General features: G+C 43.2%; 1 protein-coding gene across 2 annotated transcripts in view; it reads left to right on the forward strand.

Annotated features, from left to right (window-relative positions):
- The window catches only part of adgrb3 (adhesion G protein-coupled receptor B3), a 330718-nt gene that overhangs the window by 229946 nt on the left and 83296 nt on the right, over positions 1-17476 (forward strand). The gene's annotated exons all lie outside the window — the stretch shown is intronic.

The following is a 17476-nucleotide window of genomic DNA, read 5'->3' on the forward strand; positions in this document are numbered from 1 at the left end:
CAAGAAATAATTCAACCCCTCCAAATTCAAATCTCAACTGGCTTTCTATTCACTGTATATTGTCACGAACCTCGAAACGGCATGGAAGCAGGAGCGGGCGGCGGGTGTAGAGCGTAGAATCGGGAAGTTCAAGAAACGTAGTCGTAGGACAGGCAAGGGTCAAGCGATCGGGCAAACAATACAAACGGGGTCGGGCAGAGAGCGTAGTCGAAACTGAAAACAAGGGCCGAGGATCACGAGAAACAAACAAACTAGAACGGCTTGGTAACGCAGAGAAACAAGCTACTGAGCGTATACTTCGCGTATAAACTGGGTGAATGACTTCCCTAAATACTAGCGGTGAGTGTGTGTGATTGGTGCCAGGTGTGTCTGATCAGAACTCCGGGGATGGTGAGCGCATGCGTGCATGAGAAGTGAGTGTTGCATCTTGGGAATTTGAGTTCTGATCGGACGGAGCTGTGACATATATGTTCACTACACAGGCTATAACATAATAACATTGTAAAACCTTCTTAGTCCATGACACTTTAAGATCAGAAATAAATTCATATATGAATAAAGGTGACATATCTGAGTTATACTGGACTTAACCCAAAACAGCTGGACTGTCCAGCACAGTTGCCAGTTAGGTTTCTTTATTTTAAAGATGACAAACAAATCCAAAATGAGAAACAGGGTCACCAAACAGACAAAATCAGGCAATGTGCAAACAGAATTACTTGGGCAAGTGACAAAGTCTTATAAGACTGTAAGTCCATTGACTATAAGTGTATACCAAGGCTTGGAATAGACAGGTACAGTACACTGAGCGTATACTGCACGGTGAACGGTGGTGTGTGTGTGTGTGTGTATAGCATTGCCCATGATTAAGTCCAGGTGTGCATGATCAGTACGATGCTGATCACAAGTGAGCAGCGTGAGAAGATGATTTTATTACTAAAAAGAAAGTCTCTTATATACTGTTTTTTAATTACTCTTTTACAACAATTACTTGTCAAATACTTCACAGAAAATGCCCTTAATTAATCAATACAAACAAGGTTCAGTTAGTCCTGTGAAAGTGATTTTTTTTTTTTTATTATTTATTTTTTTGCTAGCCTCAGGTTTGGTGAAGTAGGTTATTCTTTTAATGAAGTGATGGTCAAGCCAGTAAATTTGTTAGGATAGGCCAGCAATTTTATCAGCTACAGTGTCCTCCACTAATATTGGCACCCTTGGTAAATATGAGCAAAGAAGGCTTTGAAAAATTATTGTTTAACCTATTGATACTTTTTCACAAAAATACTCTGCTCTCATGAATATCAAACAATTGCAAACACAACACAAGTTTATGCAAAAAATTCTTTGTTAAATATATGTGTGCAACACTTATTGGCACCCCTATGAATTCATATGAGAAAAATATATTTGAAGTATATTCCCATTGATATTTTGCATTTTTTTAGGACACCTGGGTGACTAGGAACCGGAAATTGTTCAACCATGACTTCCTGTTTCACAGGGATATAAATACGAGGTAACACATAGGTCAAATTCCCTTAGTCATTCATAACAATGGGTAAGACCAAGGAATGTAGCTGTGATGTGCGGCAAAAGGTTGTAGAGCTTCAGAAAGTGGAAAGTGGCTATAACAAAATAGAACAAGCATTGAAAATTTCCAACATCAGGGCAACAATTAAGAAGTTCCAGTCAACTGGAAATATTATGAATCAACCTGGAAGAGGATGTGTCTAACACACTGTGATGGATGGTTCTAGTGGCCAAAAAATCTCACAGGATCACAGCTGGAGAATTGCAGAAATTAGTTGTGTATTGGGGTCAGAAATTCTCCAAAACAGAAATTCTCCAAAACTACAACCCGAAGTCACCTTTATTGAAACCCTTTATTGAAGGGTTTCAATAAAAAAGCCTCTACTTTCATCCAAAAACAAACTCAAGGTCTTCAGTTTGTCAGACACTACTGGAACTTCAAATGGGATAGAGCTTTTTGGCAATAAACACCAGAGGTAGTTTTGGCGCACACAGAAAGGTAGCAATATAGAAAACGTCGGGGTTACGCATGTAACCCTGTTTCCTGAGAAGGGAACGAGACGTTGCATTTAGCATAACAGTATGGAAGCACCTTGCGCGCGTGACCGGTATCTGAAGCTTGTGTAAAATCATGCCTCTACTTATAGGCCTGCCATGATCAGGTGACATGGCAATTAAGCGCGTCGCATGATATATATATGGCACCTGTGAACCACGCCACCAGCCTCTATTATCTGAAGCAAAGACGCAATTCACAGGCCTGCCCTGGTATGACAGTGCTATGCAACATCTCGTTCCCTTCTCAGGGAGGTTACATGCGTAACCCCAACGTTCCCTTTCAAAGGGAACTTCGACGTTGCATTTAGCATAACACTATGGGAACGGGAATACCCACTCCGTCATACCGAGGGTACGGCCTGTTCAAAAATACCCAAGCCCGAGGGTCACTGCAAGACACTCGAGCCCGGGGTGGAATAAATATCCAGGCTGTAATAACGAATGAATGTGTGTGTGGCGTAGACCACCCTGCAGCCACACACATACTGCAAGGATACGCCTTTGGACAAAGCCTTCAAGGAGGTGACTGCCCTAGTGGAATGAGCTCTTATGCCCAGAGGCGTGGCGAGACCACGTGCCTCGTAAGCCATAGAGATTGCTTCCACTATCCAGTTAGAGATGCGCTGCTTTGACACAGCATCACCTTCACTGTCACCACCAAAAGCAGACCAGCAGCTGCTCCGACTTATGCCACTGGCCGGAGCAGTGGACGTAAGTACAGAGAGCCCTTACTGGACACAGCAGGTGCGTCCTCTCTTGTTCCAGTGTGAGGAACGGAGGAAGGCAGAAGGCCTGCAACACCACAGGGTGGGCAGCCGATGTAGGCACTTTAGGAATATAATCCCGCCTAGGATATAGGAAGGCCTTGGCTAGTCCAGGGGCAAAGTCAAGGCAGGAGGGGGCAACCGAGAGAGCTTGTAGATCTCCCACTCGATTGAGAGATGTCAGGGCCAGTAGAAGAGCTACCTTTAGAGTCAGAAGCTTCTCAGAGGCTGACTCTAAGGGCTCAAATGGAGCCCCTGACAGACCTTCCAAGACCACAGAAAGGTCCCAGGAAGGTATTCGCGGCCTGCAGATGGGCCTCAGCCGTCTGACACCACGCATGAACCTCGAAGTTAGAGGATGTTGCCCCACAGAGGCTCCATCAACAGGGGTGTGGCTGGCCGAAATGGCGGCCACATAAACCCTGATTGTAGAAGGAGCCAACCCTGCTGAGAAACTTTCTTGTAATAACTCCAGGACTGTAGCTATTGCACAGTTCACTGGGTCTAGCTGACGTTCCTCACACCACAAGACAAAAAGCCGCCACTTGAGCGCATACAATTTCCTTGTGGATAGTGCTCTAGCGTTTAACATGGTCTCTACAACCTCACTTGTGAGACCAGAATCTATGAGCTGGTGCCCCTCAGGGGCCAGACCCACAGTTTCCATAGTTCTGGCCGAGGGTGATAAATCAGCCCTCCGGCTTGAGACAGTAGGTCCCTGCAGATGGGAATCTCCCAAGGAGTGACGTCGAGCAGGGATATTATCTCCGAGAACCATATTCGAGCTGACCAATAAGGTGCTACTAGCAGCAGACGTAGACGGTCTTGGCGAACTCTCGCTAGAACTTGTGGGAGCAGAGTGATCGGGGGGAAAGCATATAGACGTGACCTCGGCCACGTATGCACCATGGCGTCCAGCCCCAGTGGTGCAGGAGGAGTGAGGGTGAACCACAGCGGGCAGTGTGTTGTCTCCTTGGAGGCTAACACATCCACTTCCGCTCGTCTGAACCTCCGCCATATGTACTCCACCACTTGTGGATGGAGCCTCCAACCCCCGGGCCTCAGCCCCTGCCTCGACAGGATGTCTGCCCCTACATTCCGGCTGCCTGGAATGTACATTGCACTCACTGACAAGAGCTTTCCCTCTGCCCAGAGAAGGATTAGGGGGCGTGAACGAACCCTCCCTGGTGGTTGATATATGAGACCACAGCTGTGTTGTCTGACACAACTAGGACATTGTGACCTCTCAACTGAGGAAAAAAGAACTTCAGTGCTAGGAATACGGCCCGCATCTCTAGGCGATTTATATGCCACTCCAGATGAGGGCCGCTCCAAAGACTGTGAGCTGGACAGCCATTTAAGACTGCACCCCAGCCCGTGAGGGACGCGTCTGTCATTACCGTCTTGCAGTAAGGGGATGCCCCTAGAGTGTGACCCGAGGCTAGGAACTCCGGGCACCTCCAAATACTCAGAGCACGTAGGCATTGCCGCGTGACACTGATTACTCTCAGAGGTTTCATGCTCAGATGAAACCCCCGACTTTCAGCCACCACTGAAACGGTCTCATGTGCAATAGGCCCAATGGTATGATGTTGGCTGCTGCTGCCATAAGGCCCAACAGCCTCTCGTAAAGGCTGGAGGGGATGCCCAGACCTAGCTTTATCTTGCTCAAAGTTGATAGGATCGATTGTACGCGTGTTGGGGATAGAAATGCCCTCATCATAGTAGAATCCCATATAACCCCAAGAAAAGTTGCCCTCTGCACTGGAGAAAGCATACTTTTCTTGAGGTTCAACCTGAGCACCAAGCTCCTCATGTGGGCGAGAACAACATCTCGATGTTGAACTGCCTGTTCCCTGGATCGTGCTAGAATTAACCAGTCGTCCAGGTAGTTTAGTACACGGATGCCCCGGAGTCGCAAGGAAGCCAGAGCAGCATCCATGCACTTTGTAAAGGTGCAAGGGGATAAAGCTAGCCCAAAGGGAAGAACCCGAAATTTTTATGTGTTTTCTCCAAACGCAAACCTCAGGAACTTCCTGTGACTGGGCGATATTCCTATGTGGAAATATGCATCTTTCAGATCTATCGTCACAAACCAGTCCTCGGACTGAATCTGTGGCACGATAAGTTTGAGCTTCAGCATCTTGAACCTGTATGTTCGAAGAGTACGGTTCAGATGACGCAGATCTAAAATTGGCCGCATACTCCCATCTTTTTTGCCTACCAGGAAATAACGGCTGTAAAAACCTCCCTCCCTTAGGGAACAGGGTACATGTTCTGTGGCCCCTTTGTCCAAAAGGGAACTTATTTCATGCGCTAACATTGGGCTCTGGTCTGTGCTGACAACTGTGGTGAGCACACCTCTGATCTGGGCGGGTTGAGCACTGAACTGGACCCGGTAACCCTTTTCTATGGTAGACAGAACCCATGGGGACACATTTGGCAGTAGTTTCCACGCTGCCAAATGGTCTTTCAGTGATGTTAGCTTTTCCACATTTTGTTGGAGGGAAAGCATCAGATTTCCGTCACTCTGTGACAGCTCACTGACCAGAGAAGACGAAAAACGTGGGATGGCCTTGGCCAGGGCAGGCTCTACCATAGCACTGGGGGCTAGTTGCCCTAGCAGCCTCATGTCCCCTGATACATCCCTCCATGGCCCATCAGGACCGTTCCTTCCTTGCCTGCTTTGCTTTGATGATCATTCTTAGATTAGGCCTCTTAGCAGGCTGTGGCTGTGGCCGCCCGGTCCCCCTGGCTTTCTGTGGGCGGAGGCGGGCCGCCACACTTGTCTTCTGCGTCTCCCTCGCACAAGCGCTGGCCCGTGCTCATCCACTCATGGAGGCCCGTGCGAACTCGACACGACAGGGAAGGAACTGGCTGAACGCCGCCGTTTGCTGTTTTGCCTCACGAAACCTGTCGGTGATGGCATTGACTGTGCCGCCAAACAGGCCGGAAGGTTTAACAGGGGCGTTCAGCAAGGAGACCTTATCTTTGTCCCCCATCCCTCAGAGGTTGAGCCATAGGTGCCTCTCCGCCACAACCAGGCTACCCATCAAACGGCCGATATGGCGGGCTGTTTGTTTGGTCACCCGGAGAGTTAAATCTGTGTCATGGCGCAGCTGTGCCACTGCCTCGGGCCCAATTCCCTCACCAGTATCTAGCTCACTCAATTGGCCTCCCTAAATTACCTGCCGTTGATGGAGAGAGGTGGCTCGCAAGCGCCTCCTCCACCTTTGGCATCGCTACATAGCCGTGCTGCTCACTCCCCATGATGGCTGAGTAATCAGACGTTGCGGGGTTATTAACACGGCTAGTGTATGGTTTTCTCCAGAAGCGTGATATCTCTTCATGCACTTCTGGAAAAAAAGGGGAATTTTCTGCGGTGTGAGGGAGATTTATATTTATTTTCACTTGAGAGGAAGTGCTCATCCAGCCTGCTACGAGCCACTTCCTCTTCCTCGGGCCAGTCTATATTCAGCTTTTCAATTTCCCTAGTAATCACCTAAAGCAGCTCTTTATATGCTTGAGTGGAAGCGCTCATCCAGCCTGCTACGAGGCATTTCCTCTTCCCCGGGCCAGTCTATATTCAACTTTTGAACCGCCCTAGTGATCACCTCAAGCAGCTCTTTATATGCTTGAGAGCTGCTGTCGGTTTTTGGTGAAATGGCACCCTCAACCGACTCCTCGGAGTCATCGAGGGTGTTTTGGCTTTCCATAGGGGAAGGAGGAGTCGCGACGCGAGCTCTAAAGTCAGGCGGAGAGCCGGACCCGGAAGACAGAGCAAGAGATAGAGCAGTGCTCATCTCTGGCTCCTCTTCCAAATCCATACAAGAACCCCAGGACCTGAGCCGGCTGGCTGCCTCGGCAGCGGCCGGCCCAGATCCGCGAGGTTCTGAAACCCAACTCCCTTCGGACGAGAAGAGAGCAAGCCGAGAGCGTAGTTGCCTAATCATGAAACATTCACAATGCTGACAGTCAGACCCCTCAAGGGCTGCTGTAGCATGCTCTATGCCCAAACACCATGCAGAAAGTGTGTCCGTCTCCTCCTGTGATGAAACAGGAGCAAGGCGTAACACACTTCCTGAAATCCCTCTCGCTCATTCTTTGACTCTCTTTTCTTCAATTTTTCTAAAAAAGGGATAGAAAAGTTGAGAGATATTGAGAAATATAGAGTAGAAATGAAGCGTTTCTTTTTCTTTTGTCACACAAACAACAGACATGCAGTCTCGCTGAAGATAATAAGGCTGGCGGCGTGGTTCACAGGTGCCATATATATATCATGCGACACGCTTAATTGCCACGTCACCTGATCATGGCAGGCCTATAAGTAGAGGCATGATTTTACACAAGCTTCAGATACCGGTCACGCACGCAAGGCGCTCCCATACTGTTATGTTAAATGCAACGTCGAAGTTCCCTTTGAAAGGGAAGTACCTCATGCCAACAGTTAAGTACTGTGGTGGCTCTTTAATGTTTCAGGGCTGTTTTTCTGCCAGAGTACCTGAACATTTTGTTAGCATACATGGCATCATGGACTATCAAATATCAACAGATATTAAACGAAAACCTGACTTCCTTTGCCAGAAAGCTTAAAATGGGCCACGGTTGGATCTTCCAGCAGGACAATGATCCAAAACATACACCAAAACAAAAATGGTCTACTGACCACAAAATCAAGGTCCTGCCATGGTCATCCCAGTCCCCTGACGTGAAACCCACAGAAAACTTGTGGGGTGAACGGCAGGGGTGAGTCCACCAGCATGGACCTCAAAATTTGAAGGATATATAGAATTTTGTTTGCAGTTGTTTGATATCCATGAGAGCAGAGTATTTTTGTACATTTTTTTTAAACAAAAGATAACAATAAAAACAATTTTTCACAGCCTTCTTTGCTCATTTTTTTTTTAAACAAGGATGCCAATATTAGTGGAGGGCACTACACAGGTGGGTGACAAATTCAAAGAAAAACTGGTGGCTCTGTTATCCTGGGAGAGACATTTTGCTGGCATGGTTTTGATCCCCTGTCCCCATAAAGGGTTAGACAGTGTTCACCACCACCATCATCAAAATGCTAATTGAGGGAATATCTATGAATTGTGTTCAAGTTTCTAAGACTTGTAGAATCTGTACCAAGATGTGTTGAATCTGTTATGGTGACTTTTGGTGGCCCATCACCTAAGATACCTTATGTTGGTTTCTCCTATAGTTTGCCATCTGTCCGTCAGCTTCGTTTTGCTAGTGCTCACTTGTTTTGCCTTTGGTAGTGCTCTGGTTGTGGTTGTTAGTCCGCTCCCTATTTTCTTTGTGATTATTCTGGTTTTTTAAACCGTGCCTGTCCTGACTCTGAGCTTGATCTGCCCTTGGATATCTGTTGTCTAGATTTATATATATAGTGGGAGAAATAAGTATTGAACGCGTCAAAAAATTTTTCAGTAAATATATTTCCAGTTAGGCTATTCACATGAAATTTGCACCAGATGTATTAACTCAATAAATCCACACATATAAAGAAATCCAAACATTAAAGTCCATAAATGAAGTTATGTGTAATAAAGTTGAATGACACAGGAAAAAAGTATTGAACACGTTAACTGAAATTTATTTAATACTTAGTGGAGAAGCCTTTGTAAAGATGCTTCCTGTATGATTAAATTAATTGGCCACAGTATTCACCTGTGATTTTTGGGCCATTGTTCTAAATATACAGTGCATCTGGAAAGTATTCACAGTGCTTCACTTTTCCCACATTTTGTTATGTTACAGCCTTATCCCAAAATGGATTAAATTAATTATTTTCCTCAAAATTCTACAAACAATACCCCATAATGACAACATGAAAGAAGTTTGTTTGAAATCTTTTCAAATTTATTTTAAAAAAAAAAAAGCACATGTGCATAAGTATTCACAGCCTTTTACATGACACTGAAAATTGAGCTCAGGTGCATCCTGTTTTCGCTAATCATCCTTGAGATCTTTCTACAACTTGATTGGAGTTCACCTGTGGTAAATTCAGTTGATTGGACATGATTTGGAAAGGCACACACCTGTCTATATAAGGTCCCACATTTAACAATGCATGTCAGAGCAGAAACCAAGCCATGAAGTCCAAGGAATTGTCTGTAGACCTCTGAGACAGCATTGTATCGAGGGACAGATCTGGGGAAGGGTACAGAAACATTTCTGCAGCATTGAAGCTCCCAATGAGCACAGTGGCCTTCATCATCCATAAATGGAAGAAGTTTGGAACCATCAGGACTCTTCCTAGAGCTGGCCTCCCAACCAAACTGAGCGATTGGGGGAGAAGGGCCTTAGTCAGGAAGGTGACAAAAAACCCAATGGTTTCTCTGACTGAGCTCCAGTGTGTCTCTGTGGAGAGAGGAGAACCTTCCAGAAGAACAACCATCTCTGCAGCACTCCATCTATCAGTCCTTTATGGTAGAGTGGCCAGACGGAAGCCACTTCTCAGTAAAAGGCACATGACAGCCCGCCTGGAGTTTGCCAAAAGGCACCTGAAGGACTCTCAAACGAAGACAAACATTGAACTCTTTGGACTGAATGGCAAGCGTCATGTCTGGAGGAAACCAGGCACCAGTCATCACCTGGCGAATACCATCCCTACAGTGAAGCATGGTGGTGGCAGCATCATGCTATGGGGATGTTTTTCAGCGGCAGGAACTGGGAGACTAGTCAGCAATGTACAGAGACATCCTTGATGAAAACCTGCTCCAGAGCACTCTGGACCTCAGACTGGGGCGAAGGTTCATCTTCCAACAGGACAACGACCCTAAGCACACAGCCAAGATAACAGAGGAGTGGCTACAGGACAACATTGTGAATGTCCTTGGGTGGCCCAGCCAGAGCCCAGACTTGAACCCGATTGAACATCTCTGGACAGATCTGAAAATGGCTGTGCACCAACACTCCCCATCCAACTTGATGGAGCTTGAGAGGTCCTGCAAAGGACAATGGGAGAAACTGCCCAAAAATAGGTGTGCCAAGCTTGTAGCATCATACTCAAAAAGACTTGAGGCTGTAATTGATGCCAAAGGTGGTTCAACAATGTATAGAGCAAAGTCTGTGAATATTTATATACATGTGCTTTTTTTATTATTTATTTAGTTTTTAAATAAATTTGCAAAGATTTCAAACAAACTTCTTTCACGTTGTCATTATGGGGTATTGTTTGTAGAATTTTGAGGAAAATAATGAATTTAATCCATTTTGGAATAAGGCTGTCACATAACAAAATGTGGAAAAAGTGAAGTGCTGTGACTACTTTCTGGATACACTGTATTGTCTTTAAAGCTTGTTCAATTGGATTAAGTCAGGTGATTGACTGGGCCATTCTAATACCTTGATTTTTTTTTCTCTCTGAAACCAACTGAGAGTTTCCTTTGCTGTATGCTTTGGATCGTTGTCCTGCTGGATGGTCCACCCATGTCTCATCTTCACCATCCTGGTGGATGGCAGCAGATTCTTCTGGCAGTACCATGCGATAAACAGCCCCATACCATGATGCTTCTACCTCCAAACTTCACTGTTGGTATAGTGTTTTTAGGTGATGTGTAGTACCATTTCTTCTCCAAACATGGTGTGTAGTATGATAGCCAAAAAGTTACATTTTGCTCTCATCTCACTACATTATACTCTCCCAGTATTTCATAGGCTCGTCAAAATGAGTTGTAGCTAACTTAAAACGAGCTGTAACATGCCTTTTCTTTTGTAAAGGAGTCTTGTGAGGTGAGCATGCATAGAGGCCATGGCAGTAGAGTGCATTGCCTGTTGTTTTCTCTGTGATGATGGTACCTGTTGCCTCCCATTGTTTCTGGAGCTCTTTCAGAGTGGTCCTTGGCTCTTGGGCTACTTCTCTGACTATTCTTCTGACTCCCTGATCAGAAATCTTGTGAGGAGGGCCTGTGCATGGCTGGTTGATGACGGAGTGATGTTGCTTCCACTTGCAGATATTGGCCCTAATGGTGCTTACTGGAAGATTCAGAAGTCTTGAAATACATCTGTATCTGATTCCATCAATATGTTTTGCAACAATAAAGTTGCAAAGGTCTTGGGAGAGCTCTTTGCTTTTACCCATCATGAGATGTTTCTTGTGTGACACCTTGGTAATGAAAAGTCTTTTTATAGACCATCAATTTACTAAACCAGCTGATATTATTTTGCACAGATAGAAGGTATAATTATTTACTGATTTCAGCTTTTTCCTTGCCTTACCTTGCCTTGGAGAACTGCTTTTTCTTATCCTGTCCAATACTTTTTTCCTGTGTCATTCCACTTTATTACACACAACTTTATTTATGGACTTTAATGTTGTGAATGCTTTATATTTCCAGATTTCTTGAGTTAATACTGATGTCTGGTGAAAATTTCATGTGAATAAACTCATTGGAAATATATTTACTGAAAAATGTTGACGCGTTCAATACTTATTTCCCCACTGTAGGCTGTATTTTTTTTGTAAATAGCAAATAATGTATATGTTCACTAGTAGTAGTTCTGTTGGGTGTGAGTTTTGTCTCTGATTTTGGTAAGAGAGTGTATTAAAGCTAATTGTCTTTCGTTTATGTTTTTCTTTTTAAAGAGCTAGTTAAGTTAGTTTCCCTTAAATAGCGATTTTTCTTTGGTGTTTTTCCCCAGTTTATCTGTGTTGTACAGCACATGTATAGACCCTGTAAATACCACTCTCTCTGTCTCTCTCTGTCTAATATATATATATATATATATATATATATATATATATATATATATATATATATATATATATATATATTAGACGTGAACCGATACTAAATTTCTCAGCCGATACGATAACCGATTATTCAGAGTGATCTCGGCAGATACCGATACCGATAAATAAAAACTTTAATCTCTCCATTTGAACAACTTGTTTCACAGTAACTGGTCTCATAAACAGAAATCACATTGCTCAAATTAACATTAACACATTAATTCAATTCTGAAGATTAAAGTAAGATTTCTTAACTTATTGAATGTTATTAATTCATTTAATGTTATTAATTATTAATTAATGTTATTAATTAATTTATTAATTCACCACAAACAAAAGCATTTCTACTTCATCACAGACATGAAACTGGTAATATATAGGCCTAATATAAACTTGTTTTTGATGATATTAACTCATTAATATTAACTGCATATGAAACATACTACTCTATAAATATATTTTTCTGTGCAATGTATGCTATTTTTTGTCACTCATCTTCATTTAAACCTTTCAGCGGTGTACTGGCCCTTTAATTCACCGCGAATGGCACGGGAACAGTTCTGTAAGCGTGCGGGGTGGGGGGGATTAGACTCGACGCCACTTCACTGCTGCTACTTCTGGTGTAAAATTTTTGCAGTGCAGAGTTTACAGAGATTAAAAACTGCAGTTTTGTCATCATTCCACACAAGAGACATCTTCTTTACACACAGCACAAAATCGATGTGTTTTCTCGCCCTCTTTTGATTGACATGATATAATCGGCTCTGATCATCGGATGTTTTTAACATATCAGCCGATAACGGGAAAAATAGCCTTTACATCTATCTATCTATATATATATATATATATATATATATATATATATATATATATATATATATATATATATATATATATATATATATAATATGTATATATATAAAAAATCAGCTGTTTGCAACAAGCAAATTAGACAAAAGCAATTGAAATAGTTCAACACAGTGAATGCTTCAAGTGGTTTCCCCAAATTCAGTTGAAAATGCAACTTATAATGATGTCACCAGTTTCAAAATTATTCAACACCCTGACAACTGGTGTTGTCTCAAGCACACCTCATTCAGCTAATCATTAGTTTCACTGGGTGTGCTTGAGCTGGAATACATGAAATACCTGAAATGGCTAGGCTCAGAAAATATATGAAATACCTGGACTGGGCAGAAAAAGGAAGCTATTAATGACTGCAACCAGATTTCTGAGAAGGCAGGTTCTGAAAACCCTTGAGTGACTACAAAAGACCTGCAGCAAGATTTGGTGACAACAGCCACTGAGGTTTCAATGAACACAATAAGGGGTGTGCTAAAATCAGAAGGTTTCCTTGGCAGACCTCTAAGACGTACACCACTACTGACCCAAATGCACAAGAAAATTTGGATCAAAATCATATGAATAAGCCACAGTAATTTGGGGATTCTGTTCTGTGGAGCAATGAAACAAAACTGGAACTTTTCAGCATGATGGATCAGCAGTATGTCTGGAGGAAGAAGAATGACGAAAGAACACTCTGTCCACAGTCAAGCATGGTGAATGGCTCAGTGAAGCTCTGGGGCTGCTTTGCATCCTCTGGCATTGGAAAACTGCAGCGTGTGGAGGGTAAGATGGATCCATTGAAGTATCAGAAGTCCTAGGAGAAAACGTCATGCCATCTGTGAGGAAGCTGAAGCTTGGGTGTCATTGGACTTTCCAACAGGACAATGATCCTAAGCATACCTTAAATTCCACCAAAGCTTGGTTGCAGAAGAAGTCCTGGAAGATTCTACAGGGCCATAACAGTCACCTGACTTGAACCCCATAGAAAATCTCTGATGGGATTTGAAGAATGCGGTTGCAGCACGCAAACCCAAGAATATTACTGAACTGGAGGCCATTGCTCATGAGGAATGGGCTAAGATTCCTCAGGAACACTGCCAGAAACTATGCATCTCATTTGCAGCAGGTCATGACAGCAAAAGGGTGCTCTACTAAGTACTAAAGATGCTTGTCATGCAGGGGTGGAATAATTTTGAAACTGGAGAAATCATTATAAGTTGCATTTTAATTATTTTAATTGATTATGTTTGATTTGTTCATTGCAAACAGCTAAAAGTTTGTAAATTTTGACAATAAACCTGATTTGCAATGGGAATTGAATAATTCTGAGTGCAACTGTGTGTGTGTGTGTAATATATATATATATATAATATATACAGTGAGGGAAAAAAGGATTTGATCCCCTGCTGATTTTGTATGTTTGCCCACTGACAAAGAAATTATCAGTCTATAATTTTAATGGTAGATTTATTTGAACAGTGAGAGACAGAATAACAACAAGAAAATCCAGAAAAACACATGTCAAAAATGTTATAAATTGTTTTGCATTTTAATGAGGGAAATAAGTATTTGACCCCCTCTCAATCAGAAAGATTTCTGGCTCCCAGGTGTCTTTTATACAGGTAACGAGCTGAGATTAGGAGCACACTCTTAAAGGGATTTCTCCTAATCTCAGCTTGTTACCTGTATAAAAGACACCTGTCCACAGAAGCAATCAATCAATCAGATTCCAAACTCTCCACCATGGCCAAGACCAAAGAGCTCTCCAAGGATGTCAGGGACAAGATTGTAGACCTACACAAGTCTGGAATGGGCTACAAGACCATTGCCAAGCAGCTTGGTGAGAAGGTGACAACAGTTGGTGCGATTATTCGCAAATGGAAGAAACACAAAAGAACTGTCAATGTCCCTCGGCCTGGGGCTCCATGCAAGATCTTACCTCGTGGAGTTGCAATGATCATGAGAACAGTGAGGAATCAGCCCAGAACTACACGGGAGGATCTTGTCAATGATCTCAAGGCAGCTGGGACCATAGTCACCAAGAAAACAATTGGTAACACCCTACGCCATGAAGGACTGAAATCCTGCAGCGCCCGCAAGGTCCCCCTGCTCAAGAAAGCACATATACATGCCCGTCTGAAGTTTGCCAATGAACATCTGAATGATTCAGAGGACATCTGGGTGAAAGTGTTGTGGTCAGATGAGACCAAAATGGAGCTCTGTGGCATCAACTTAACTCACCGTGTTTGGAGGAGTACGAATGCTGCCTATGACCCCAAGAACACCATCCCCACCGTCAAACATGGAGGTGGAAACATTATGCTTTGGGGGTGTTTTTCTGCTAAGGGGACAGGACAACTTCACCGCATCAAAGGGACGATGGACGGGGCCATGTACCGTCAAATCTTGGGTGAGAACCTCCTTCCCTCAGCCAGGGCATTGAAAATGGGTCGTGGATGGGTATTCCAGCATGACAATGACCCAAAACACACAGCCAAGGCAACAAAGGAGTGGCTCAAGTAGAAGCACACTAAGGTCCTGGAGTGGCCTAGCCAGTCTCCAGACCTTAATCTCACAGAAAATCTGTGGAGGGAGCTAAAGGTTCGAGTTGCCAAACGTCAGCCTCGAAACCTTAATGACTTGGAGAAGATCTGCAAAGAGGAATGGGACAAAATCCCTCCTGAGATGTGTGCAAACCTGGTGGCCAACTACAAGAAACGTCTGACCTCTGTGATTGCCAACAAGGGTTTTGCCACCAAGTACTAAATCATGTTTTGCAGAGGGGTCAAATACATATTTCCCTCATTAAAATGCAAATCAATTTATAGCACTTTTGACATGCGTTTTTCTGGATTTTTTTTGTTGTTATTCTGTCTCTCACTGTTCAAATAAACCTACCATTAAAATTATAGAATGATCATTTCTTTGTCAGTGGGCAAACGTACAAAATCAGCAGGGGATCAAATACTTTTTTCCCTCACTGTATGTGTGTATGTTTGTATGTACCGTATATCACAAAAGTGAGTACACCCCTCACATTTTTAAAATATTTCATTATATCTTTTCATGTGACAACACTGAAAAAATTACACTTTGCTATAATGTAAAGTAGTGAGTGTGCAGCTTGTGTAACAGTGTAAATTTGCTGTCCCCTCAAAATAACTCAACACACACAGCCATTAATGTCTAAACCACTGGCAACAAAAGTGAGTATACCGCTAAGTGAAAATGTCCAAATTGGGCCCAATTAGCCATTTTGCCTCCCCGGTGTCATGTGACTTGTTAGTGTTACTCTCACACTCCCTCATACTGGTCACTGGAAGTTCAACATGGCACCTCATGGCAAAGAACTCTCTGAGGATCTGAAAAAAAGAATTTTTGCTCTACATAAAGATGGCCTAGGCTATAAGAAGATTACCAAGACCCTGACACTGAGCTGTGGCACGGTGGCCAAGACCATACAGAGGTTTAACAGGACAGGTTTCAGTCAGAACAGGCCTCGCCATGGTCAACCAAAGAAGTTGAGTGGACGTGCTCAGCGTCATATCCAGAGGTTGTCTTTGGGAAATAGACATATGAGTGCTGCCAGCATTGCTGCAGAGGTTGAAGGGGTGGGTGGTCAGCCTGTCAGTGCTCAGACCATACGCCGCACACTGCATCAAAATGGCTGTCGTCCCAGAAGGAAGCCTCTTCTAAAGATGATGCACAAGAAAGCCCGCAAACAGTTCGCTGAAGACAAGCAGACTAAGGACATGGATTTCTAGAACCATGTCCTGTGGTCTGATGAGACCAAGATATACTTATTTGGTTCAGATGGTGTCAAGCGTGTGTGGCGGCAACCAGGTGAGGAGTACAAAGACAAGTGTGTCTTGCCTACAGTCAAGCATGGTGGTGGGAGTGTCATGGTCTGGGGCTGCATGAGTGCTGCCGGCACTGGGGAGCTACAGTTCATTGAGGGAACCATGAATGCCAACATGTACTGTGACATACTGAAGCAGATCATGATCCCAGCATGTACTGCAGCATGATAACGACCCCAAACACACCTCCAAGACGACCACTGCCTTGCTAAAGAAGCTGAGGGTGAAGGACTGGCCAAGCTTGTCTCCAGACATAAATCTTATTGAGCATCTGTGGGTAATCCTCAAACAGAAGGTGAAGGAGCACAAGGTCTCTAACATCCACCAGCTCTGTGATGTCATCATGAAGGACTGGAAGAGGACTCCAGTGGCAACCTGTGAAGCTCTGGTGAATTCCATGCCCAAGAGGGTTTAGGCAGTGCCGGAAAATAATGGTGGCCACACAAAATATTGACACTTTTGGCCCAATTTGGACATTTTCACTTAGGGGTGTACTCACTTTTGTTGCCAGCGGTTTAGACATTAATGGCTGTGTGTTGAGTTATTTTGAGGGGACAACAAATTTACACTGCTGTACACTCACTACTTTACATTGTAGCAAAGTGTCATTTCTTCGGTGTTGTCACATAAAAAGATATAATCAAATACTTATAAAAATGTGAGGGGTGTACTCGCTTTTGTGAGATACTGTATATGTGTATGTATATATATATATATATATATATATACACACACACACACACACACACACACATACATATATGTATATATACATACATATATGTATATATATATATATATATATATATATATATATACATACAGATATATATATATATATATATATATATATATATATATATACATATATATATATATATATATATATATACACACACACACACACACACACATACATATATGTATATATACATACATATATGTATATGTATATATACATACATATATATATATATATGTATATATACATACAGATATATATATATATATATATATATATATATATACACATTCTATCACCTTTTGTGAGCTACTCTTGTGTGTCTCATTCCTGTTTACTTCAAACACCACATACTATTCACTCCACCTTACTTTACCCCATGCTTTTATTATGCTGTGCGACCTAACACTAGACTGGGTTGTAACAGTATTTTTTA

Source organism: Ictalurus punctatus, chromosome 29 (assembly GCF_001660625.3).
Source record: "Ictalurus punctatus breed USDA103 chromosome 29, Coco_2.0, whole genome shotgun sequence".
Taxonomy (NCBI): domain Eukaryota; kingdom Metazoa; phylum Chordata; class Actinopteri; order Siluriformes; family Ictaluridae; genus Ictalurus; species Ictalurus punctatus.